We start from the raw sequence: 7,020 nt of genomic DNA, 5'->3' as shown, positions 1-7,020 counted from the left end.
GAATTTGGATAAATGAGAGTTTCAAAAGATTACATTGTTCCCTAACAACAAAGGATTTAGTTCACCATAATCATGATGAACTAGATGAATTGAATGGAAAGAATGAAAAGATAAACCCTAGATTTGGTAGGTTGGAGCTCCCACATCCATAATCCTCCTCCAAGGGGTGAAAAGAGTGTTCTATCGTCTTCCTCTGCCAAAAGATAAGGGTTTCAAGTCGCACTGGGGCTATATATAGGCCAAAAAGATAACAGAATGATCACAGAATCCGCAAAATAAAAACTGCCAACCACTCAGCCCCTAATTTGACCGCTCAGCGGTTTCCCCTTAATCGCAGGACCGGTCAGCGCCCAAAACTGCTGCTCAGCGCCAAAAACTGACAGCTCAGCACCTATTTTCACCGCTCAACGCTGGTCAACTGCATTCTGGTCAACTAGTTGACTTTTTTGGTTGATTGGTTTACTTTCTGGTTGACTGGTTGACTTTCTAGTTGACTGGTTTTACTTTTCTCCAGTACAACTCTTTGATAATTCAATCCTTCTTTCAAATCATTCAATAAACCTACAAAATCAAGGGAAACCAAGCATAAGACCAAGAAAACCATCTTTGACTCTCTTATTCTCTAACTTCATAAAAATGCATAATTTCAAGCTAATTCTAAGCCATAAAGGGTGTGATTTAATATCAAAATCAAGTATGAAAATAATTGTTTTTTAACTGCTATTACCTGTACAAATTAACTAAAATAGAAAGAAGGCTTGATGAGCAGAGAAACAAGAATCATCAAAATGAAGTGAATGAAACCTTTGAAGATGCAAGTTCTTCTGAAAAATCTTCTCAAAGAAGTGAAAATGATGATAGTGAGGAGACAAGATCAGAGGATAATGGAAGTGACATGATTCTCAATGCTTTCATTAATGAAAAGAGGAAGAAGAACTAATTGGTCTTTACATTAAAGTATCTTTTGTATATGGCTTATAATGCCATCTTTTGTCTTTTTGTGTTCCTTGTGTGGTCTTATCATTGTAATATCTACTTTCAAGGAATGAAATTAGTATTTTGAATCAATTCAATTGCTTTAATATGAGTGATTAATATCTAATATATTGATTGATTCGACTATGTTTTGAGTGAAGTCAAATATGCTTGAACTGTTTTACATCTTTACATTTTGACTTCTGTTACTAGTGATTGTATTTCTTGCTTAACTAAAATGCTTGATCTGGAAAGGATCTTTGAAAGTTTTGCGGGAAGAACATTGCTTTTGGAACTACAAATGAAATTCAACAACCTTGGAAAGTAATGTATTCGACTGGAGAAATACAACAATCGACTATTCTATAACAGGGTTATAAATTCCAATTCTGGAATTTGGTTATTCTTTCATTGATTTCTTATTCTGAATATCTGTTATTATCTCTGATATAAATTGATGTTTACATATCCTATTTGAGATAATATTGTGAGATCGTTGATTGTATCATTGCATAACTAAACTGTTTGCTATCCTATCTTTGATACAAAACTGTACTATACTGCATTGTGTACTATGTGTTATACTGCATTGTGCATATGATCTGATTTTAATATCCATGCATAATGATAAGGGGAGTATCACATGTTACACATTTGTATTTCACATGCCTGCATTTCGGGGGGAGTTATCATTTTCATGTGATTTAAATGTGCTAATGAGAGCATCACTACATCTTGAATATTGCATACTTTTTGTGATTCATCTCTATTTGATATTTCAGAATAAATATCTAGAGCATACCTTTTTTGCTAATGCACAAAGGGGGAGAGAATGCATGAAAGCGTTATGAAAGGGGGAGAATATGAAAGGGGGATAATGCATTTTCATTGTATCTCATATTCTGCTTCTTCTGCTTGATATTTTGCTGTTTTGAATTAGATTGTGCAAACATGATTGGTTATTAATCATGGTTGTGCATTATAAAATAAAGGGGGAGAATGTTGAGATTGTTGACAACACAATTTCTATATCAATCTAGTTTTTGATGATGACAACACATTGCTTAATAACATGCATATGTTGTTTGTTGTTATTACATGTTCTTATGCAAATTGATTGTCATACCTGTTGAACATGTTTATGTACTGTGTTACATGTTCCTATGTTGATTAATTGATATATATCGTGAATGTGTTTACATGTTATATGTGCTATGTGTGATGAGCCGATATTTTATTGATTTCACTTATTTTATTGTGCTAAAATTAATCAGGGAATTGTGCTTAATTGTCCGGTATTTTCCTGTTTTTCCTAATTATGCTTAATTTGACCGGAAATTCTAATTTTAATTAATTTGAATTTTCTGAGCTAATTATTTGCATTATTATTTTCAGGGAAAATTTTGGAAACACAATTTNGGACATTTGGAGGACACCAAATAAATTCAAGACTCTCCATTTAAACATTTTAAATTTTAGTTGTATTGTAACTTTAATTGTTTAAACTTTTTGGACAAACCTTTGCACATTGGGCCATTGTTAAAAAATTCTGAGGGGCCCAAAATTGTAGGACACTTACCCTAGGGTTTTTAGGGTGGACCCCACCCATTTTTATTAGGACACATGGTCCTTGGGATTGGAGATTCCAGCAGCCGTCATTTTATTCTCTTGGACTCTCTCTCTCAGAAAAGTTTTTTTCTCTGGAAGCATGGTTGTAATTGATGATTTTGGTTGAATTTTGATTCTAATCCAGTTTGCTTTTAGATAATTGCTAGGTGCTGATTCACCTTTCTTTGGAGAGGAGCGTATTCCATTTTCCTTTCTATTGCAGCGTTTTCTTTTTTTTTATTCCAAAGGCAATCTTTCTTTTCCTTGCATTTTTGGACACACACTTTTTAATACATTCATTTTCGGCAGCGTCATTTAAGTGGGTGGACTTTGGTTGGAACAATTTTTGAGCTGGAACGTTTTTTTTGGGTTTGGGAGGTGGTTCACGGTTTTAGCTTATGGGTTGAATGAAAATTGGAGCAACAGTCATGATTATTTTTCTTTGCTTTAGCTTTCCTATAATGTTATTTTGGAGCTTCTATCTTTTGAAACGTTGATTTGGTAGATGAACCCTCCAATGTGATTGACACGGTTTTCCATGGGTTAAATCAAACAAGCACATTTATTTTAACTTTTTATTTGTGCAAGGAACTGGAGCAATTTTCTTTTGAGATTATTATTGAGTGCTTCGGTTACAACTGGGAGGAAGAGCTTTCCACACGTTATAGCATTTGAGGAATTAATGCATTTCCCTTGCCTTGTGCTGCAGCCGGTTTTTCTTTGCATTGGGACGAGATGATTTATTTAATTGATTTCTTCAAGCTTTCAGGCATTGAAAGCCGCGGCTGCATTTTCTTGATGGAGGAAAGAGTTTTATTTAATTGCACGGATTAGAGAAAGTCACGGTTTGCTTTGCTTGAAGAATGAAAAGTGGCGCATTAAATTTGAGAAGTCATGGCCTGCATTATTTGCGTCTTAAAATGCTTACTATAATGGAATATGGGTTTTATGATTTTACAATTTCATTTAACTTATGCATTGCTAATTTATGTGTTGCTTTCCAATTGCTTAGTCTTTTGCATTGGCTATTTCATTTCCAAGTTGCATTTTGCATTTGACCGTTGATCTTTTAATTTATGTGGATGCATTTTAGATTTTTTTTTATTTCATTTTAATTGGGTCATGAGTTTACTTAGTTATTTATTGGATTTAATTTGGTTGATTATGCATTTCATTTTTAGACAAACATTTTCTTATTTACTTGCTGCATTTTAATTAGTTTCCTCACCTTGCTTTAGGATTGTTTAATTTATTGTTTTCGTTCACTTTAATACTTTCAGTTCTGTTATATTTAATTTTCATGCATTTAATTTAGTTTAATCAACATTCACAAACTTTTCAACAACCCCCCCCACTTCGTGTTGGACTTGATTCTGAACCGCGGTTTGGTCCTTGAGAGACGACCTAGGGGTCATTCCCTAGCTATACTGCATTCTCTTATGCAATCAAATTTGTATGGGCGACGACAACCCATGATGGAAGACCATCAAGGAACTATATTGGACCTCTTACTAGAGCCATGGCCAAGAAGATTCAAGAGGAAGAAGGATCACCTATCATTTTGCTTTTGTGGAGGTGACTTATACTACTCCTTCTTCTCTAAACTAAAATACATATATTTTGTTTTGTAGGACCTAAATAAAACTTGAAGAAGTTGATCCAAGAATTAGGAGCAAAGCCATCCAAGAAGAGGAAGCCAAATGTTGAAGACAGCCAAGCACTGCTCAGCGTCACTCAATTGCCGCTCAGCGTGAACGATATCACATTCTCCACGTGCATGGATGAGCTGGCTGGAAGCATGGAACATGCTTGCTCAAATTGGCGCACTTCTCTTAGGTTTCTTTTGAATTTTCTGAGTGATTTGTAAATAGAAATTGAGCTCCTCCTCTCCTATAAATAAGAGGGCTCCATCCTTGTAAAACTCACTTTTGAGCCTTAGTGAAATGCTGCAGAATTTCTGTCACAGCCATAATGCTCTTGAGTCAATGCTTCTTTGCACTTTCTCTACCCTTTCCTCTAGCTTCCTTCCATTATAGGAGGGCCTTCTGAGCTGAGAGGATCAATTACACACACCTTCCATCACCAAACACCAAATTCCATTCAACTACATCCATTTCCGCTGCACCTCTCTGCATCATGGAATGCTTGCTGTTTGGAACCAGATCTCTATGCTTCTAGTCCTTAGCAAGTCTCCATCAAGTGTTATCTAGAGCCTAGTACGTCCACGCATCTATAGATAAGTTTCTTCTCCAATTTTCTATTCCATTTTCATCCTACTTGTGCTGTTCTTTTTCTATGTCCACTGCAGTCTCTGTTTCAGTTTTTTCTTTGCTGTTTTGAACTTTAATTTTCGTTCCAGTCGCTGTTTTCGTGCTTCTATTGTGTGTTCATGTGTATTCTTCATTTTAAACGGTGAATTTTAATTGTTTGTGTCATTTCCAGCTTTATTTTTCAATTCCAGTCATGATCTAGTCTTGTGCAGTCCATACTTGTAGTTTTAAATTTGTCTCTGTTTAGTATTCTGTTCTGCTGGTTTCAATTGAGTTTTCTTGAGATTGAAGTTCTGGAAAGGCTTTAAATGAACCAAATAAGGCAATGAGAACATGTTCTAGCCTTGGTGATAGAAGCAAAAGCACTAGACACTAATTCTGGTTTCAATTTTGCTCAAGAAATTCAAATATGGTTTTGGAAAATTTAAATCTGTTGCAGTTAACTTCTTTTGATTCTGGTGCTTTATACAAACTTGTTTGAGTTTTTTGAATGTGTCTTAAGGTCTAGCAAACCAGAATAAGCAATGAAATGCAATATGCATAGCTTGGTTGCTCAAAATCCTTAACAAATTCACTGTTTCAGTTATGAACTCTGGTTTTTCACCGTACCAAATTAATTGAATTGTGTAATCTGAATTTGGTCATGCTAAGCTTCTTAATTCTTGCTTAGTTCTATATGTTTACACTTTCTTGAGTCAATTAATTGTTGTCCAGCCTTTGAATCTTTGTAAAATTGAATTTGGATGGTTTGATGAAGCATTTTACTGCATAAATGGTACAGCAGTAGTGAAATTCGAGAATATGCCACTGTGCTGTTTTATAGCTTGAACAAGTTTCAAATGATTGTTCAAAGTTGCTAGTACTGTTCATATGGTCAAAACATGATTTATATGCAAATTTGCATTTGAAACCATCAATATTTGGGTAAAAATTGAAGTGGAATGATGATTTTGAGTTGCCAACAGATTATACTTCATTTTAAAGTTTAAACACATTCAAAATCATCAATCAGAGTTGCTTGAACTGTTAGTTGTGAATTTAAAACAATTCCACACGAAATTGCAAATCAAACCACCAAAATCAACCCATTTTTCTGGTGCAGTCACGGGTTGCAGCTGCTGTTTGGTATTTTTCTGTGCAAGCTTCATTGTGGATTGCAGCAAGAGCTGGTTCAATAGTTAAAAATGAAAACAAAAGATCAAAAAAGGTAATATCAAGTGTTAGAAAGCTTATAGAACCGTGCAATCCAGATTACAAGCCCTGAAATTCAAAATCTCAAAATCTGAAATTCTTTGGGGCATTTCATCAAATACTTTTAGAAATTTATCAAACAGTTTGTCTGGTTGCATTTGTGAACTGTGTTTTTTATTTTTCTTGCTTTATTCATCTATTCTAGTGCCTTTGTTAGGTTCCTTTTGTGTGCTAGCTTTTATTGAGTGCTGTTTCACTTGAATTCATCAATTTTTTTGGCCTCCAATTTGCTGTTTAACCACTTGTAGTGCAGAATTTTGAAACAAAACTTTTATTAAATCTGTTTGTGGTTTTGGTGACTTATTTGGAGCTGGTGTGCAATTTTTTATTGATTCATTCAGCAGCAGAAATCCTCTCCTGTCATGGTAGCCTTCTAGGAAGTGGATAGGGAATTGAAAGTGAAGCAAGAAGCAAGGCTTAAAGAAGCTCAATTTCACACGGTTCTGCAGCAGTTTTTTTTTTACCTCTGTCCAGCAGTATTTTAGGCCATTTAAAGCTCAACTCACACCTTGATTTTGAGCAACACACTGCAGCAGCTGAAGCTTGAAGCTTACACTAGTTTTAAGCATTGAATTGAGTTTGTTTGAGTCTTCATGTCACGGAACCTTTGAAGTTAAAGTTCATTTCTGTTTTTGAACTAAGTGACTTGGAAAAATGCTTTTGAAGCAATTCCAAGATCACCTTTGAACATTGTAATAGTGCCAATTCGCTTTCTTAGTGTGGAAGTGTGTCAAGGTGCTCCAAGTGTCACTTGCACTTTCACTTAGGGTTGTCTAGCATTTACATTTTTGCACCTTTATTACTTTCTTTAATTTCTTGCTAATTTTTTTGCTTGTAAGTCTCCGTGGTATATAGGATTGCATAACATATAGATAATCCTTCTTTTGGTTTTTAGTAGCATTTCATTAGCATTTAA

Source organism: Vigna radiata, chromosome 1 (assembly GCF_000741045.1).
Source record: "Vigna radiata var. radiata cultivar VC1973A chromosome 1, Vradiata_ver6, whole genome shotgun sequence".
NCBI lineage: Eukaryota > Viridiplantae > Streptophyta > Magnoliopsida > Fabales > Fabaceae > Vigna > Vigna radiata.
Note: the sequence above shows the minus strand (reverse complement) of the source record.